This window comes from Lactuca virosa, chromosome 5 (genome assembly GCF_052849685.1).
Source record: "Lactuca virosa cultivar CGN04683 chromosome 5, Lactuca_virosa_CGN04683_v6, whole genome shotgun sequence".
NCBI lineage: Eukaryota > Viridiplantae > Streptophyta > Magnoliopsida > Asterales > Asteraceae > Lactuca > Lactuca virosa.
In genome coordinates this window covers 337,740,523-337,759,334 of record NC_136430.1, presented here as the reverse complement: position 1 = coordinate 337,759,334, position 18,812 = coordinate 337,740,523, and the positions used below count along the sequence as shown (strand labels likewise).

General features: G+C 35.2%; 1 long non-coding RNA gene across 1 annotated transcript; it reads right to left on the bottom strand.

Annotated features, from left to right (window-relative positions):
- Window positions 1-438: 438 nt before the first annotated feature.
- On the bottom strand, window positions 439-1,293 carry LOC145114508 (uncharacterized). Its single transcript, XR_013711057.1, has 3 exons — window positions 1,029-1,293; window positions 667-886; window positions 439-502 (listed from the first exon to the last, which is right to left on the bottom strand). It is a non-coding gene; the product is annotated as an uncharacterized LOC145114508 (long non-coding RNA).
- Window positions 1,294-18,812: the final 17,519 nt, after the last annotated feature.

Genomic DNA, 18,812 nt, shown 5'->3' with positions numbered 1-18,812 from the left:
AAATTCTATGTTTGTATTTAGAATTAACAAAATACCTTTCTGTCATTGTGTGATCTCCATTGTTAAAATGAAAAGTTTTACCATCATACTAACTGCGACTAATGTTAGGGTACTTTTGGGATCAACAAGCTCCCAAGCTTTCCCTCTTACATCATAATCTTTTTCAAGGCCATCTTTATCGTATTTCATCTATGAATTTACTATGGGTCACAACATTACCGCAAGTAACATACATACATCCTGAAAAATTAAATTCAATTTGTAAAATTTATATGTTAATCCAACCTAAGACATAGGACAACATATTTCCATCGGGTGGGGAGGGGGGGTATGTGTATCTATAGTTTAGTTTAATAGATAAAAGAACATAACCTTACCGAATGTTAAACATACAAAGACTTGGTTGAATCTCATGTATAGAAAGAGAAGAAAAGGAAAGTGGATGTCAAATGCACCAAAAGCACCTCATGTACAAGAGGTCGAACACCTGGTGTGCCATGCTCTATCAACCCACAAAAAACATATTAGAAGCAAAAAAGAAACCCTTACTAAAAAAAATACAGATCATGTAGAACACTTCCCCATTCGTCATACCACCACCATCCTACCGAATTAGTTAGAATTACTAAGAAAGAGAATTAATGGGAACTTGAATTTGAGACGTACCTGTAAAAGCTCCAGTCGAAGATTATTCTCTTTACAAATGAAGAACAGGGTAACGAAAGAGTTTTTTTCTTTTTTTTAGTTTAATGGCGTTAAAGATTTTTAACCTCGTTACTGCACTTTATTTTTATCGGACCTGCAATAGAGCTAATGGACCTTCATCGCCAATATCCTTAAAGTCAATAACCACACATACAATACTGCTCGGTGTATGATGTAACGACTGTATACGAGGGAAGAGAAAGAAAAAGGGAATTAGAAAGCTACCATCACAAATATAAATCACTTGAACTCCCGCCAATGAGAATATATAGAGGAGATGGTCGAGTGGTTGAAGGAGAGTGAAACAATTTAAGAATGCATACCTGATTAGGGTTCGTATTCGTCGTGGGGGAATAATGGAAACCCTATAAATTTGCTCCAATATAACATAAATCGTATGTGATATGTCATATATCAAATCTGAGATTGACCTCCGAAATCTATCATACATTAGATCTGATATAGTAGAAGATAAAGCCTTGGTATTCAATTAGAGGTTTATGGTTGATTAAAAGAAGAACAAGGAGGTGTTCCATTGGTGTTGGTAAGAAGGTTAGACAGTTGTGATGTAGTGAGCATTGGGAGGAGGAGAGGAGGGAGGGCTTGGAGAAGTGTCCGTGAGGATAAAAAAAGGAGTTCTCTATTCCTTTGAGCCCATTTGATTGCACTAAAAAAAGTGCGGAATGCTTTGAACCGTGGAGGGAAATAGGAGCGGGATATGAAAAATTACAATTTTCAACATGATTTAACGCAAATAAATATAAGTGCCACTAAAGATATAATATAGTGGCACAAAACAAAATATGCCACTAAAGCTTTGTGCCACTAAATGTAAATTTATTTGTCGTGTCATCGTGTTCATAGATGATATATTGGTGTATTCCAAGACCAAATAGTAGCATGAGGAGCACCTCCGTGAGCTACTGGGGGTTTTGATACGAGAGCGGTTGTATGCCAAGTTCTCGAAGTGCGAGTTTGGGTTATGAGAGGTTTAGTTCCTTGGACATCTTGTCAACCAGGAGGGGATTTCGGTTGATCCGGCCAAGATCGAGGCAATTATGCAGTGGGAGGTTCCTAAATCTCCCTCAGACATCAGGAGCTTCTTGGGATTGGCAGGGTACTACCGGAGATTCATACAAGATTTCTCCAAGATCGCAGTACCTCTCACTCGCCTGACGAGGAAGGGAGTGGATTTCCTGTGGGGCCCTGAGCAGCAGACTGCATTCGAGACACTGAGACAACGACTTTGCGAGGCGCCATTGTTGACACTCCCGGAGGGAGTTGAGGATTTTGTAGTGTTCTGTGATGAATCCATCACGGGACTAGGAGCGGTCCTCATTCAAAGAGGACGGGTGACAGCCCACGCATCGCGGATGCTGAAGTCGCACGAGACGAGATACCCTACTCATGATCTGGAGTTGGGAGCGGTGGTATTCGCTCTCAAGATTTAGAGACATTACATCTATGGGGTCCGATGTACCATATACACGGGCCACAAGAGCCTAAGACACATCATGGATCAGCCGAACCTGAACATGAGACAACACATGTGGCTTGACGTAGTCAAGGACTATGACTGCGAGATCCTTTACCATCCTGGTAAAGCGAATGTGGTTGCAGACGCCCTGAGCCGCAAGTCAGCTAGATCTTCTCTTCCAGCTGCATGTATAAGGATATCAGTGGATTCTCCACACGTGAGCTTGATTAGGGAAGCTCAGGCTGAGGGTGTACGGCAGGAGAACTGGAAGCTTGAGAGGATTAGAGGCGAGATCACCCAATTTGTGCAGGACAGTCGGGGGTAATTGACCTGTTGCATTCGGGTCTGGGTTCTGATGTCTGGTGGGGTCAGGCAGATTGTACTGGAGGAGGCTCACAAGTCTCGCTTCTCTATTCACCCCGGGGCCACCAAGATGTACCGGGATCTGAGTTTGAGCTACTGGTGGTCATGCATGAAGAGAGATATTGCTTGGTACGTCGAGAGGTGCTTGACCTACAGGATGGTCAAGGCCGAGCACCAGCAGCCGCATGGCAAGCTGCAGCCTCTGGAGATTCCCATGTGGAAATGGGAGCAGATCACGATGGATTTTATCTCCAAGCTATCAGGGAAGGCGAAGGCGTGATCATGCACCTCCTCACATTTTTATGATCTTGATTTCTGGGATACTCTGATATGAAACTACTTTGAAAACATTTTGTAATAATTAAAGATTTTGAATGCTTGAAAAAGTTTTATATTGGCTTGAATTTTATGGATGTTACAAGTTGGTATCAGAGCTCATCGGCCTTGGATCGACTGACCAAGAGTGCCCATTTTATGCCCATCCGGGAGAGCTCATCGGCCGAGAAGCTGGACGACGTGTATATCCACGAGATCGTTGCTCGTCATGGGGTTCCAGTCTATCATTTCAGACCGTGATGTTCGGTTCACCTCCTGTTTCTTGCAGAAGTCCCACAAGGAACTGGGCACGCGGATGCATTTCAGTACCGCAGACATACGGCCAGAGCGAGATGACCATTCAGACCCTCGAGGATATGTTGAGGCATGCGTCATTGACTTCGGTGGAAGCTGGGACTCCTACCTACCCCTTGTAGAATTTTCCTACAACAACTATCACTCCAGCATTAGTGCTCCACCTTATGAGCTGTTGTATGGACGGAGATGCTGCACCCCAGTCTGTTGGGGCGAGGTGGGTCACAGGGTGCTGGGTCGGACCGAAGTAGTCCTGTAGACTACCGAGATGATTTAACAGATCATACAGCGGTTGCAGACCGCACAGAGTCGGCAGAAGAGTTATGCCGACCGACGCCGATTTGAGTTGGAGTTTCAAGTCGGTGACATGGTACTCCTGAAGGTCTCACTCTGGAAGGGTGTGATTCGCTTCAGGAAGAGAGGGAAGTTGGGTCCCTGATACATCGGGCCATTTAGGATCATTGTCAGGGTTGGCAAAGTGGAGTATAGACTGGATCTCTCGGAGGAGCTTAGCCAGATCCACAACACTTTCCATGTTTCACAGTTGCGGAAGTGCATATTAGATGAGGAGGCAGTGGTGTCATTGGATGATATACAGGTCGACGAGCGCCTGACTTACATGGAGAGGCCAGTGGCCGTTCTGGAGAGGAAAGTGAAGGTTCTACGGAACAAGGAAGTACCTTGGGTAAAGGTACAATGGGAGCATCGAAGAGGATCCGAGTGGACTTGGGAGCCGGAGGTAGAGATGTGGGAGCATTATCCGGAATTGTTCACCGCAACAGACTTCGAGGACGAAGTCTAGTTCAAGTGGGGGAGAATTGTAACACCCCGACTCCCATGTATAAATTTTACAGCTTTATATTCAGATTTAAAGGCCTACTCGATAAGTTGGATGCCCCAACTCGTCGTGTAGAAACAGATATGGCCGCGTGACTTAAGGGACCTACTCGACGAATTGGAGGAGCCAACTCGACGAGTTGGATCTGGAATGTGAAACCCTAATTTCCAGGGTTTTGCACCCTATTTAAAGGCTTATTAGCCACCCTCTACCTCCCTTATCTCCCCTTGACCTCAGAAAACCCTAATCGTGTATTACTCCCCATTTTGTGTGTGTAAAGGCTTGGAAGGTGGTTTTAGTGCAAGGGACTTGAAGACTCAAGAGATTGGATTAAGGAGAAGCTTGTAGATCTAGTGCCTACTCCATTTTGGCTTCCATTTGAAGGTAAAAAGTTGTTACCTTGATCATTCTAGTGTTAGATCTCCTCACTCAAGGGTTTAAATCCATTTCTAGCACATTTGTGGGTCATTTCTGGTATTGAGCATGATCTGAAGTTGTAACTATAGATCTGGACTCCTCTAAGCCCTCATAGTCATAAAGTTATCAAATTTATCATGCTTTGGCCCTTCTCTTTGGCTTAAACCTCTTCCTTAGCTTGGTTTTGGCATTTACGGCATTTCATGCATGTAAAACTTGTAACTTTACGTGGTAACCATGCCCTAGGAGGCTAGATCTACAATTTGGAGCCTTAGTCTTGCTTAAAAGCGTCTGAATAAGAAAAGGACTGAAGGGACTCGACGAGTTGCATGGTCAACTCGACAAGTCGGATGAAGATTGCCTGTTTTTGGTTCTGCATGGACTCTGCGAGTCAGTTAGATGACTCGACGAGTTGTTTAGGGTTTTCCCGACATTTTGGACACTGCATGGACTCGACGAGTTATCTGGAAACTCGACGAGTCGACTAGGGTTTTCACGACTTCTTGAGTTCTGAAGGAACTCGACGAGTCAGTGAGTTACACTTGATGAGTTGGTTCAACATGGACTGTTGACCTTGATCGATGACTTTGACTTTGACTAAGGGGTGACCAGTTGGACTTTTGAGGGTATACCATCTCGAGGATGATTGGACCCATAGTATGTTGACATTCCAACCCGATGGTTGAGGGACTGGGGCATTCCAACCCGATGGTTGATTAGGGCCATAGTATGTTGCTATTATATGTGTGTTACTTGTTGTGCGGGTATTTTGGGAGAACTCACTAAGCTTCGGGCTTACAGTTTTAGATTTTTTTTCAGGTACCTCAGATGATCGCGGGAAGGTGAAGGCGTGATCGTGCACCTCCTCACATTTTTATGATCTTGATTTCTGGGATACTCTGATATGAAACTACTTTGAAAACATTTTGTAATAATTAAAGGTTTTGAATGCTTGAAAAGTTTTAAATTGGCTTGAATTTTATGGATGTTACAGTATTGTTGAGTTGTTTCATCTTTTCCAATTCAAGTTCTTGAAATCTTTTTTTCTCTTCTTCTGAAAGCTCAACCTGAACACCTTTGCCTTTTCCTATCTTTTCTGGGATTACACCAGGTTTGACTATGAAATAACTTGAACCTCCTTCTTTAATATTCAATCGTTTCCTCAATTAAAGTTTAGAAACATCAAATTCAAGATTTGGATCTATTGTTGAGGTTGTTTGAATAGTTTTCGAAGGAATTGAAATTGGTATTTGAGTTGTGAAGACTTTTCCAACAACTTTACCCTTATCTTCACCTCCAACCTTCGATGATCTTCCCATATCTCCCTCTTGTGACACGAGCATAGATGAACGTGGAGCATTTGTGGGTAATCGAAGAACAAGATCCAAGATTGGAGCTAGCTGTGTTTTGAAACATGACTCAACCGAAGACACAACAATATAAATTTTTTCTTTAGAGTTCAAAGTTGTTGATTGAACATCAAACTTCGATAATCGATCATGAAAAGCAATGAGTGAATTATCAATGCCTTTAAATGTATTCTCATCAGATTCTTTGTTCAAATTCAGCCCTTCATCATAATCCTTGTTGAAAGTACGAATGTCTTCAATCAATGTTCTTGTATCCACGAGAAGAAAATCAACATTCTGCTAAATTCCAAGGCAAAATTTATCAAGCTTCTGAACTTCCTTTGTAACTATATCAACCAAGTCTTGAATCTTTAAGACAACATAATCCTTAAAAGTTGTCATAGCCTTCTCTAATAGCTCATGTCTCTCCCTTGTAAAATTTTGAATTCCGAAGTCCTGTTGTCTGTAAGGCGACCCTCCAGTTGTGTAACTACAATGTTTATAAGAGCCTTTCTCATTGATTCTCGAGAGTTCATGAGAAACTCAACATCTTCTTTACTCACAAAAGAAGATGTAGATTTTCAAGAATCATTCAAGAATTGTGTTAAGCTTGGAATTTAGAATCTTGTATTTCTTCCCAGGCATGAGAGCATGATCTTCAATATCCTCTTTATCAAGATCAAATTCAAGTTCAACAAACTCAATCCTTTCTTCTTCTTTTTCGATATTTTTCATATCCTAATATGTGGATTGAGAAGAAAAAACATAACAATAAGTTGTGTCAAGATACCTTCGAATGTTGGAGAGTTAAAAGGAACTGTTATAGTCAGAATAATCGAAGTTGGTGGTGGTGACGATGATGGTGGTAGAACAATCGAATAAACAGAAACAGTCGAAGGATTCTCACCCATGGTAACATTTAAATCCTTATTAGATAATTTCTCACGGATGTTTGAAGACCTATCCTCCTCCATATTGGACCTGGCAGTAGAACCTTCGGGTGGAATAATAGTGGTCGACTCAGGAATTGTAGTCGAAGATGTTTCATGATTTATGATGTTTGTATCCACATTAGATGTGTGTACAGTGACATACAGGTTGCTTGTCTCCTCGATATTTAGTACGTAAGAGGCATCCTTTCATGGTAAAACATGTTGTGTCTCTTGCTGTATTTGATCTTCAGTATCAGTTATCTCATCATCCATTTCTACTATAACATCATCTTTATCAAGAATCATCTTCTTAGGCTGTGTTGTATCAGATTGATCTTTGACAATTTGAGCTCTAATCTTTGAAAACGTTTTCAAGAAACCCATAGCCTTGTGCTTCTTCTTTTTTTGTTGCTCATCATTAGAAATTTCTTTAATCACAACACCCTTAGGCTTTGATTTTGTGTTCTTTGTTTCTTTAGTAGTATCCTTAGAAACTTCGTTTATAATGACTACTTTAGGCTTGGATATTGGTTTCTTTGTAACATCAACAACCAATGAATCTTGATTTGTGCCCTCTTTAACTTGAAATTTCACCTTTTTAGGAGTAGAAGCAGAAGGGACAAGATGAAAAAAATGCTCTGTATTGAATTAACACTTGATTCGACTCTGAAACTAGTTGAACATTGCATCTAGAATCCTTCCCACTGATGGAAAGACCAAAGGATCATCTACTACAGTATTAGGAATCTGTAATGTGAAAATTGAGCAACTTCAACTCCCTGAGGAACCATAATTCCTACTTTATTTTAAGCTCAACGCAGAATCAAACTCCAAAAAACGAGCACTTGCAATCTCAGATGACTTCTTCGAATGCTTCACATAGGTAGTGAATTCATCCCACAATAACGAGGCCTAATCAACTTTTAATCCATAATATAAACCAACCATCACAAAATAAAATAAAATTTTGGCTTTGTCTAAACCAGAACTTCATCCCCTCAAACATCGAAGAGTAACCCCAAAGAAGAAACTCTAGGGCAGAGCCTAAACTTTCTTCCAAGGTTATCTTTAGTTTTGGAGGTGCAAATTTGACTTGGGAGTAGACAATCGCAAAGAATTTAACGGTATGTTGTTGAGAAGCTTGAAGCAGTCAACATCTTCTTCTTGGTTTCTTCTTGGGTAGGTCAAGCTCGATTGAGAGGGTGTTTGGGAAAACAACTTTCTTATTGGCTTTTTCATAAGTCAATAAGTCAAAAAAAGTGTCCATTACAATACGTCAAAAAAGTATACACCCACTTTTAGATAATGACAAGTGTAATAAAATAAATTATTGTTATTAAATATGACAAATGTCACAATCTTAAGTGTGTAGGAAAATGGTAGGAGAAAAAATGTAGGAGGGTATTTGATTTTTCATTTGTCAACAAAAAATTAAATATCCTCCTACCTTTTTTCTTGCTTATCCTCCTGGCCATATAAGTTTATATATGAAGGTATTTGACTATTTGTAAGATCTATTGAATGGTATAACTTGTTAAACTTAATATATACGTAAATATAATTTTACACTTTTGGAATATATATATATATATATATATATATATATATATATATATATATATATATATATATAATAATAGATAAAAAGTTAAATAATGTATAAGATTTAAACAAAAAATAGATAAAAGTTGAATAAATGCTATTATCTTTTAACATATAAAAGGTTAGAAATAATTATTTAATAAAAAATTGTTATAAATTAAAAAAAATGATATCGAAGTTGAATGGGTTATAGTTGTCACATGTAGAGCTTAGAAATAAAAATATATATTCTTGTTTGGAATAAACTCGTAAGAAATCTATATCTATATATTTAAATATATATAGTTGTATTTGCATTTGAAAATACATGTTTTGTTTTTAATATTAAGTGTCAGTTTTTTCACAAAGTTCTTTTTAACAGTTGATGATCAATTATGCAAGTGTCTCTTCTTTTATCAAAGTTTTTTGTAATAGTTGAAGATTATGCAAGTGTCCTCCTACCCATATAAAATTATGACATATGTATACCATTAAATCTCTCTCTCTCTCTCTTAATCATCTCTCTTGATTTTTACACTTGTCAATATATTAATATAATATTATATAAGAACATGTCTTTTCATCCACTTATCACAATTTAATTTTCAACTCCCCAACCACTTGTGGTTATCTAAGGTAATAAATGTATTTTTTATTCCTATTTAACTAGATCTCATCTAACACCACTATTCATTCATATATCATCTACGTACCCATTACAAAGTTTTCTTTCATGATCCTTAATATGAAAGATGTAAAATAACTTCGATTATCAGTTATACATATACACACACACATCATATATATATATATATATATATATATATATATATATATATATATATATATATATATATATATATATATATATCGTGCTTCAAGATCTAGAGTGTGTTTTATCATATGGCTTGTAAAGTTTGCTATGAAGATCGAAGACCCATCAAAGGGATAAACATATGAAGAGCAACATAACAAGCATTTAGATACACCTATTAAAGGGATACGGATGTGAAACCATCACTATGACTAGATGTGGTGTCATAATTGGTCTTGTGTACCAATTTGTAAAGTTTGATGACACGACGACATCGTGTCGATTTTGATGTTATAGTTTCACATCTACGGGTCTATACAAATGAATTTTTGTTTTTGGTGTTGATTTTTGACTACTATCGCACCTTGGTGAATTGTCCCTCACTACCAATACCCTCCATGCTTATAATGAGTGGTGATACTGGTGGTGGTATTAGACTGTATTTTAATTTGATTAAATTGGGATTCACTTATCCAATCCCAAAAAATTAAGTTATTGTACACAGGCATGGACTAGTCAAAGTAGTGGTTTCTAATTTGTGTATGTAGATATATCATATCGATGTGGTAGTTTTAGTTTTATGATCTAATGAAGATGTATTTTGTGTACATTTTTTGTATGAAATATAACTTTATTTATCATGATTTCGTTTTCTTAATGAATATCATGACCATCTTTTGAGATATATTTTTTCATATATAGTTTATTTAACTACTTAATTACTTTTATCATAGTTTTTCATTTATGAAATGTTTATATATTAATTTCTAGTGATCACCTTAATTTAAAATATTTCATATTAAAGTATAATATGCTTAAAGACTACTAATTAAATGATGAGGTTTTATGAACATTTTAGATATACGAGGATTAATAAGTTAAACATATATATTATATATTAAACATCGCAAACAAACAAAAATATAAATATAACTATGTGAGGTGTTTATTCTGTATACATAAAATATGAAAAAAATAACAATACGTCATAGTTATAAAAATAAAAAATATGCAACATGCTATATAATTGATACAAAACTTATATTTTATAAATGATTTTTTATTATATATATATATATATATATATATATAATATGAAATTAAAAAGTTACTTATTCGATAATGTAAGATATGGTAAAAAAAAGTTGAATGTTATTGTTAAAGTATAAAAGGTTATCTAGAAATGATTATTTAATAATAATGTAAATAAAAAAACTGAGATTATAGTTGAAAGGTTATAGTTGTAATATGTAGATGTTAGAATGAAAATATATATTCTTGTTTCAAATAAACCCATAAATATATATATATATATATATATATATATATATATATATATATATATATAGTTGTATTAAGCAAGTGTCGATACGTAACGTTAAGATAATACCATATCTTTGTCATTGAAAAATCATCTATCCTCCTATCTTTTCTTCATAATTATCCTCCTAACCATTATGGATACCATCAATTCTCCCTCACCATCCTCATTCATGAACATCTACTCTCTTGATTTTTACACTTGTCAATAAATATAAATAAAATTAAGAACGCGTCTTCTCATCCACTTACCCCAAATTAATTATCAATCCCCAACTACTTCTGATAAGTAATTAATAATTATAAATGCATTCTTTGTTATTATTTAAGCAAATCGCATCTACCACCACAATTCATTGCATTTTTTGTTCCTATAGACACATGTACACACATAATATATATATATATATATATATATATATATATATATATATATATATATATATATATATATATATATATATATATATATCGTGCTTCATGATCTAGAGTTCGTTTTTGATGGGTTTTGAGCATAACAAACAAAAACCTATGTGTGCATGCAACCCTAATTTTCCCGATCTATGTTTTCTCTAATTGAACATACAACATTTGAACATGAATTGGGAAACCCTAGGAAACTTATGTTATTTTCGAAACTTAGATCTAGGGTTAGAAAACATATCTTTGATTGTTATGTAGTAATAGCAATAAATAGTCTTCTTGAAACCTTGAGAGTAAGTGTCATGCCTCTAATGGTTCACACCCAAAGTAAGAAAGAGGATGAGTGATAAGAGTGGAGAAGGAGAGCTAAGGATTTTGGCTATTCCTCTAAGGAATCAGGTGGCTAAAAATGAGAAAGGGTAAGGCCCTTTAAATAGGTGAGGTAGCTTAGAGCCAAAGCTAGGGTTTTAGGAGGAAACCCTAATTCCCTTAGCTTAGGGACCAAGCAACCCAAGAATCCCCATCCAAGAGCCCTTGGACGAAACTTCCAAGGCCTTCCTAGAAGTTTTCGTCCAACCTCTTCTAGGGAGGTTCTAAAGCCCATTTCCTCAACTATCAATAAATTGCCAAACAGCCCCTGCACTTTTAACTAATTCAATTAATCCCAAAATTAATTCCAATTAATCTCTGATTAACTATTAATTAAATAATATGATTTCTAATTAATATATTATTTTCATAATACATTAATAAATCAATTATCTCTATTTATTATTCAAATAATAAATTCAACCTCTCCCCAAAAGTCATCCTGTCCAGTTGTTAGTTTTGAGGGCAACCCAAAAGGACTGTGCTATTATCAATTCAAGTATATACCATTTATAGTTATGAGCTTAGACACTTAATCCAACAGTCTCCCACTTGGATAATTGTAATAACTATAGTTGCCAGTATAACTTCAAAAACTGATTAGCAAATTGTAGCTCTCAAAGCCGTTGTCGAACTCTAACCCATTTAGTTACATGTCCTAAGATAAGGGATCAAATGTTCCTCCGTTCTACAAGATATCGTAAGGACATGATACATGGATTATAATCAATCTCATTGTCCAAGTTTTGTTTCCCGATTCTGAATTATGACGACCGAAATCAGACTACCAATAGAACACATCAATTCAGTCCAGGCTTGGCAAAGCGCTTTAGATGTTGACATCAAATCATCGAGGGCCCACAAATATCGCTTTTACCATGAGGGCAAAAATAATTGGATAAACTTCGAATTATATGCTTGCACTATTCACTCATGAAATCACGCACAACAATACGTTTTATAATATCAAGAAACTGATGCGTTTACATATTATCAATGCACAACTGACTTGTAAACAACAACTCATATATCTCCGTTTTAAGAATATAAGATATTATCGTCTCAAAATTACTCTTGATAAAATCCATGAAGTAATTCTCTGAGCGTGGGTTTATCCAATACTCAAATCTCCATTTTCCTAGTACTCATGAACATTGCAGCAAAACTATTGCTTTGTATAATCTCCATTGACAATCTACAATCTATTCATGACAGTCTTAATTCGCTACTTACTTCCAAAAGTACAATCTATTGTGGATGTTTTGAATAATCCAATTATTCGGGAAGTAAAACATGCGAAGTGAAACACAATAATAACCTAATTAACTATGGTCTCAAAACTATTAAATATAAATAAAACCCTTATTATTGAATCACCATATCAGTTAGACTTTATTCATTGTATAATGTTTCGAGTAATCAACTAAACACTTGAATTAAACATTAGTCATGCCATGTTATAAACAAGCATACTATGTCTCTCTATGGTCCTTCCTTTGTAAACAAATCGATTGGACATTATTCCAATGATGCTCATTTCACAATTTCAAATTCTTGTTACTATTGAATGTGTTATAGTTCAACCTCACATGAAATGATCCTTTTGTGATGTCGAGGCTTCAAAGTCACAGAGACATTGTCAACAATATCACAAAGATGTTCCATTGAAACTTTGTTACTTAAAACAATTCCATGGTAACGAAGTCTCAAATACAAGATACACGCATTGAACACCTTCCTTGCATTAAAGTCTCTAACTTCATGTAGATTTCAATAACCAACTCCCACTATGGAAATATTTCCACAGTCTCATATGACTATCAATTCTGAACAAGAGTTACCTCCATTCAGAATTACGTCAATATGGTCCGTCCAAATTAATACTATACTTCCAACTTTCCACAAGCAAACAATCTTCAGTAAACCTCAGAGTATCCTTGATAGTTGTTTAACAACTTTAGTCACACCAAGTTCAAGTCCTTTTTCCCTCTCAATACGCAAGGCATTTGGAAAAATCAGAACAAGTGAATATTATAGCATATGTAAATGATCCTATATCTAAATCATATAAGACTCGATACATAATGTCTTACATAAAGGCATGATATCTGATCAGTCTCTTGCTATAATATTTCTATATATCAAATTTCCTATGTTTAACCATTTCAACACGACATTCATATATGTCCAAGACTAAGTTCCATTAAAAACCTTCAATCTAAACTTTTAGTTTTGAAACGAAGTACGTGTGCCCTCTCCCTTAATCTTTCTATAGCGAAACAATTACCAAACTTTGCAAATTGAAAATTTGAAATCTTTGTTTCCTAGAATTAGTATTGCCAATCTTACAACACTAAGGATAACAACTATGCTCCTACTAGCATAACAATTATGCTCCCAATAGCACAACAATTATGCTCCCACTAGCTTTGACATGTATTCAGAAATCAACTGGACTTACAGAAATCAATACCTATTGACTTTCTTACTAAAGTGGAGATTTCTGATACATGATGTTTTGATGAGTCTTCATCTAGACTTCTTAAGCTCATACACCTTCATTAGATAACATATGCATTCGTTTAAACCCTTTCAGAACTTATAGCTATAAGTCCTGGACGTTCAAACTATTTCTTGCCATTTCTCACAATTCGAACTATGAAAAGAGATGTCGTAATCATATTGAGAATTTGAGAATGATTAGGAGTTAGGAGTTATGGTTCGATGGTCGCATGGTTCGCTTAGGATTTTCATGAATTAGAGCGAAACCTTTTGCCACCTAGAATGGTTCCATAATCATTAAGATTATCATAAAAATGATACTGAAGTACTTCCCTTTCCTTTAGATTGGAGAAACCTTTATCTTTCTGCCTAACAGATTCTTATTATTCGTTCTGCCACTCTTTGAAACTTCTCAAAGTATCAAAATTATGCTTAATCTTATAAACACAACCATGTTTACTAAAGCATCAGTAAATCATGACGAATAAAGTTATCATCATTTGTGGCAGATCTGAATAGTCGACATCAATGTGTACTAGATCATTTGGTCCTTCACTTGACTCACATAAACATGTGATCAACGAATTAGTCATAATTTTCCAATGATCAAGATTCTCATACATCACACTATTCAAATTGCATGACTCCAAGTTTCTATCCGATTGAAACTTGGGCGATGAGAATTCCTTTTCACTTGGTTAAGTATGACAATACCACACACGATATAATCAAGAATCAAATCCACATTTAACATTGCTAATAATAGAAATGTAACCACCAATTTGCATAAATGTCATTGCAAGGAAATATAAAGTAAACTAGATAAATCATAAATTCACTTTTATTGATAATAAGCAGAAAAATTGTCCTTACAATGCAAAATATGAAAAAAAAATGTTTCTAGACATTTCCTAAGCGATCTATTAAGTCATCATAACTCCTAAGAGTAGCTTCCAAAATGTGATCATCGAACCATGCGACCGAAATCCATCTCTCATGATCAGATTCAACTCACTCTTCTTAAGCTTCTTCTTTCGGTTAGATCCTACAAAACATCAAAATATGATCATCACATCATGTATTAAGAATCTACGAATAGGAACTTAATAAAATAATGTAGTTAGATAATGGATGTACCTGAAGTAGAGTCACACGACTTGACTTTACCATCTTTAAGATCTTTCGGGTAGTCTGGGCAGCTTCGCAATCAATGCCCTTCCAATTGGCAATAGAAACATATGGACCTTTTACGATTGGCACATGGAACTATCTCAGAACTAGCATTTCTCTTTACCATATGGTCAAATGGTTTGACCTTGGCCGATCCACTGAGAAGAGAAATCTTTTCTGGGCTACCATTGTCAATGTCCATGGAAATTTGGGAGACAGATCCTTCAAACATTTTTGCTTGACTTGTGTTCTTAAGCATTTCTGCTTCAGGAGCAATCAACATATGTGTTAGATCAATTAGGGTCACGTTGTGGTCATTCATATAGTAGTATTTAATAAACTGACTATATAACTGAGAAAGCGAAAGTAGAACCAAATTAATAACAAGCTCCCTTGGGAAAACGACACCCAACATACCCAATCTGTAAATATATGATTTCATTTTCAGAACATGCGCACACACAGACCTTCCATCTTGATGTTTACATGCCAATAGGGCTTGAGTAACTTCGTATTTTTCAGCTTGAAGGAAACATGACTTAAGGAGAGTCACTGGAGGATGAGGAGGAGGAAGAATTGAAGAAGAATGACCTCCATTTCCACCATTGCTAGAAGAAGGGAATATTCTTTCACCTTCACCAAAATGTGGAAGGTCATCTTCAGAAGGAAAAACGTTTCTAGAATAACGAGGAAGATCATTGCTGTCTGAACTTGACATCTTTAATAGGAGAAAAGAGAAATAAATTTAGTTGAATTTAATCCTTAATTATTAACCCATAAATTTAAATTAAGGCTAGGATCCATATTTTTTATTCGAAATTTGAAGAGGGATGCCGTAATCAATTCGAATCTATTTTAGGTAGGTAAAGCATTTACCAATTTCAATATCATGAAACTCCTAGATCATTTGAGATTCATTGAATCTAATCAATGACATGTTTAATCTTGATTATGCTCTCACTTTGTGACTAGGATGCCGAGGATCACAAACGAGATGTGAATAACCATGCAAATCAGTTTGGTACTCTCGATGTTATTTATCATCTCCTTTTAATGTGTCGGTTAACCACACGCGCTCCATTAATCAATAATAATTTTCGAGACACCCATTACCATTCTTTATTATTCCCATATTAGTGTGCCGGTTAGGCACACACGCTCCACTAACGACTTATAAAGCGTAATGTGCAATTTCATGTATTAGCATCAGATCCACATTTTTCCTAAAGTAACTAAGAGTGAGATTTTAGAAAGTAGTTTAGTTACTTTTCATCATTATAATTTTAATGAGGTTATGTCCTATCAAACCCGTTCAGCTAACGATCCTCCACCAATCAAGAGAGCGTTGGGTAAGAATGGATATCCAATGACGGTCATTTTATATGCCACTTCCTTAAACTCCCATTATAGATCGGCTTCCTGAATGAGGCGTACTAGCGGTTCGACTGACTTGTCTTATACATATAGTAAATATTAAACATTTAATTTTACATATAGTATAATGTGTATTTTAAAATTTTCAAAATACTAAGGGTTTAATATTTTAATAAATTAAACCTTTAATTTAATTAAATTTAAACCTTTTATGGATTTATTAATTATCTTTTAATTAATCACTTAATTAAATTAATAATAAGATCCATAAGGATGTATTTTAAACTTTTTAAAATACTAGGGTTTTTAAATCTTAAATTTTGAAATTAAAGAAAATTTAATTTAAATTTATAAATCTAAAAACGAATGATTTAATAATTATCTTATTAATTAAACATTTAATTAATTTATTAAATCAATTGAGGATTATTCAATTAAATTAATCAAGATGATTTAACCTAATCTTCTCCCAACTAAAATTCGAAAATCATGGGAGGGATACACCAAATCTTATAATTATCTAATTAATCAAATCAGGAGATAATTACCAAAAATAAGAAATCCCTACCAAAACCTTAATTGTCGAAAAATGGAAAATCTTGGGGAGGAAGGCAAGGATTTTAACCCTTGCCATAATTCGAAAATCTAGAGGGTTAAGGAACCCTAATTTTCGAAACTTGTAGGATAAGGGAAGGGGTTAAAACCCGTTTCCAAATTTTCGAAATCTAGGGTTAAGAAACCCTAATTGCAAAAATCTTAAGTCCAAAGGGTTTATTTTCCATAAACCCTAATTGATCAAATTCAAACAACTGCAATCAATTCAATAGAAAACAATCCAAGTCTCTGATATCAATGACGAGTTTTGATCATAACAAACAAAACCTATGTGTGCATGCAACCCTAATTTTCCCGATCTATGTTTTCTCTAATTGTACATACAACATTTTAACATCAATTGGGAAAACCTAGGAAACCTATGTTATTTTCAAAATTTAGATCTAGGGTTAGAAAACATACCTTTGATTGTTATGTAGTAATAACAATAAAATCCTAGTCTTCTTGAAACCTTGAGAGCAAGCGTCACAAGTGTCACACCTCTAATGGTTCACACCCAAACTAAGCAAGAGGATGAGAGAGAAGAGAGGAGAAAGAGAGCTAAGGAATTCTGCTATTCCTCTATGGAATCGGGTGGTTGAAAATTAGAAGTGGTAAGGACCTTTAAATAGTGAGGTAGCTTAGAGCCAAAACTAGTATTTTAGGAGGAAACCCTAATTTCCTTAGCTTAGGGACCAAGCAGCCCAAGAATCTCGATCCAAGAGCCCTTGGATGAAAATTATAGGGCCTTGCTAGAAGTTTTCGTCCAAACTCTTCTAAGGAGGTTCTATAGCCCATTTCCTCAAATATCAATAAATTGTCAAACAACCCCTGCACTTTTAATTAATTCAATTAAAACCCAAAATTAATTCCAATTAATTTCTTATTGACTAATAATTAAATAATATGATTTCTAATTAATATATCATTTTCATAATACATTAATAAATCAATTATCTCAATTTATTACTCAAATAATAAATTCAGCCTCTCTCCAAAAGTAATCCTGTCCAGTTGCTAGTTTTGAGGGCAACCCAAAAGGACTGTGCTACTATCAATTCAAGTATATACCAATTATAGTTATGGACTTAGACACCTAATCCAATATTTTTATCATATATGGCATGTAAGTTAAGTTTGCTATGAAGATCGAAGGCCCAATAAAGGGATACAAATGTGAAACTACCACTACTACTGGATGCAGTGTCAGAATTGATCTCGTATAGCAATTTGTTAAGTTCGATGAAGCGACGACATCACATCGATTTGGGTGGTGGTTGAGTATGGGTCTTTACGAATGATTTTTCTTTTGTTTTTTATATGATTTTTACATCAATAGTATGACACCAGTCAAATTTTGGTCAAAAATAAATTGATCAATAATCGTAATTGGGATGAACCAAGTGGTAGAGTTTGTAACAAGGTTTCCAAAAACATAAAGAACACTGAAATCCGAGTTATAACGAAGAAGTTATGACCAATCGAAAATCCGCGGTAAAACCGGCAAAACACTGTTCAGTGTAAAAAGCGAATTTTCGATAAAAGGATTTTTAGCCTTAACAATCTAAATGAAACTTGTAGAATATGTTAAACCGAGAACGTTCATAAAAAGAACGTGAAAATCCGACTTCGTATGAGGAAGTTATGATTTTTCGAAGTTTCGGTTTAGCAGTAGACAGCTAAAAATTCGAGATATAAATCGATCGATATTTAGCCGATGCAACATAAACGAGAATCGAAGGTCTCATTAAAAGTAGCACAACGGTAAAAAGACAGGCGAAAACGGACGTCGGATGAAGAAGTTATGAATTTTTAACGAATTCCCGTCCCGGTCTGTTTAAAATAATAATATTAAAAATAAATCAAAATCAGCCGACGAAGTCTAAACGAAAGTCGTAGAGTATGATTTTACCTACGCGTGCATATAAAGAACGTCAAAAACGGAGCTCGTATG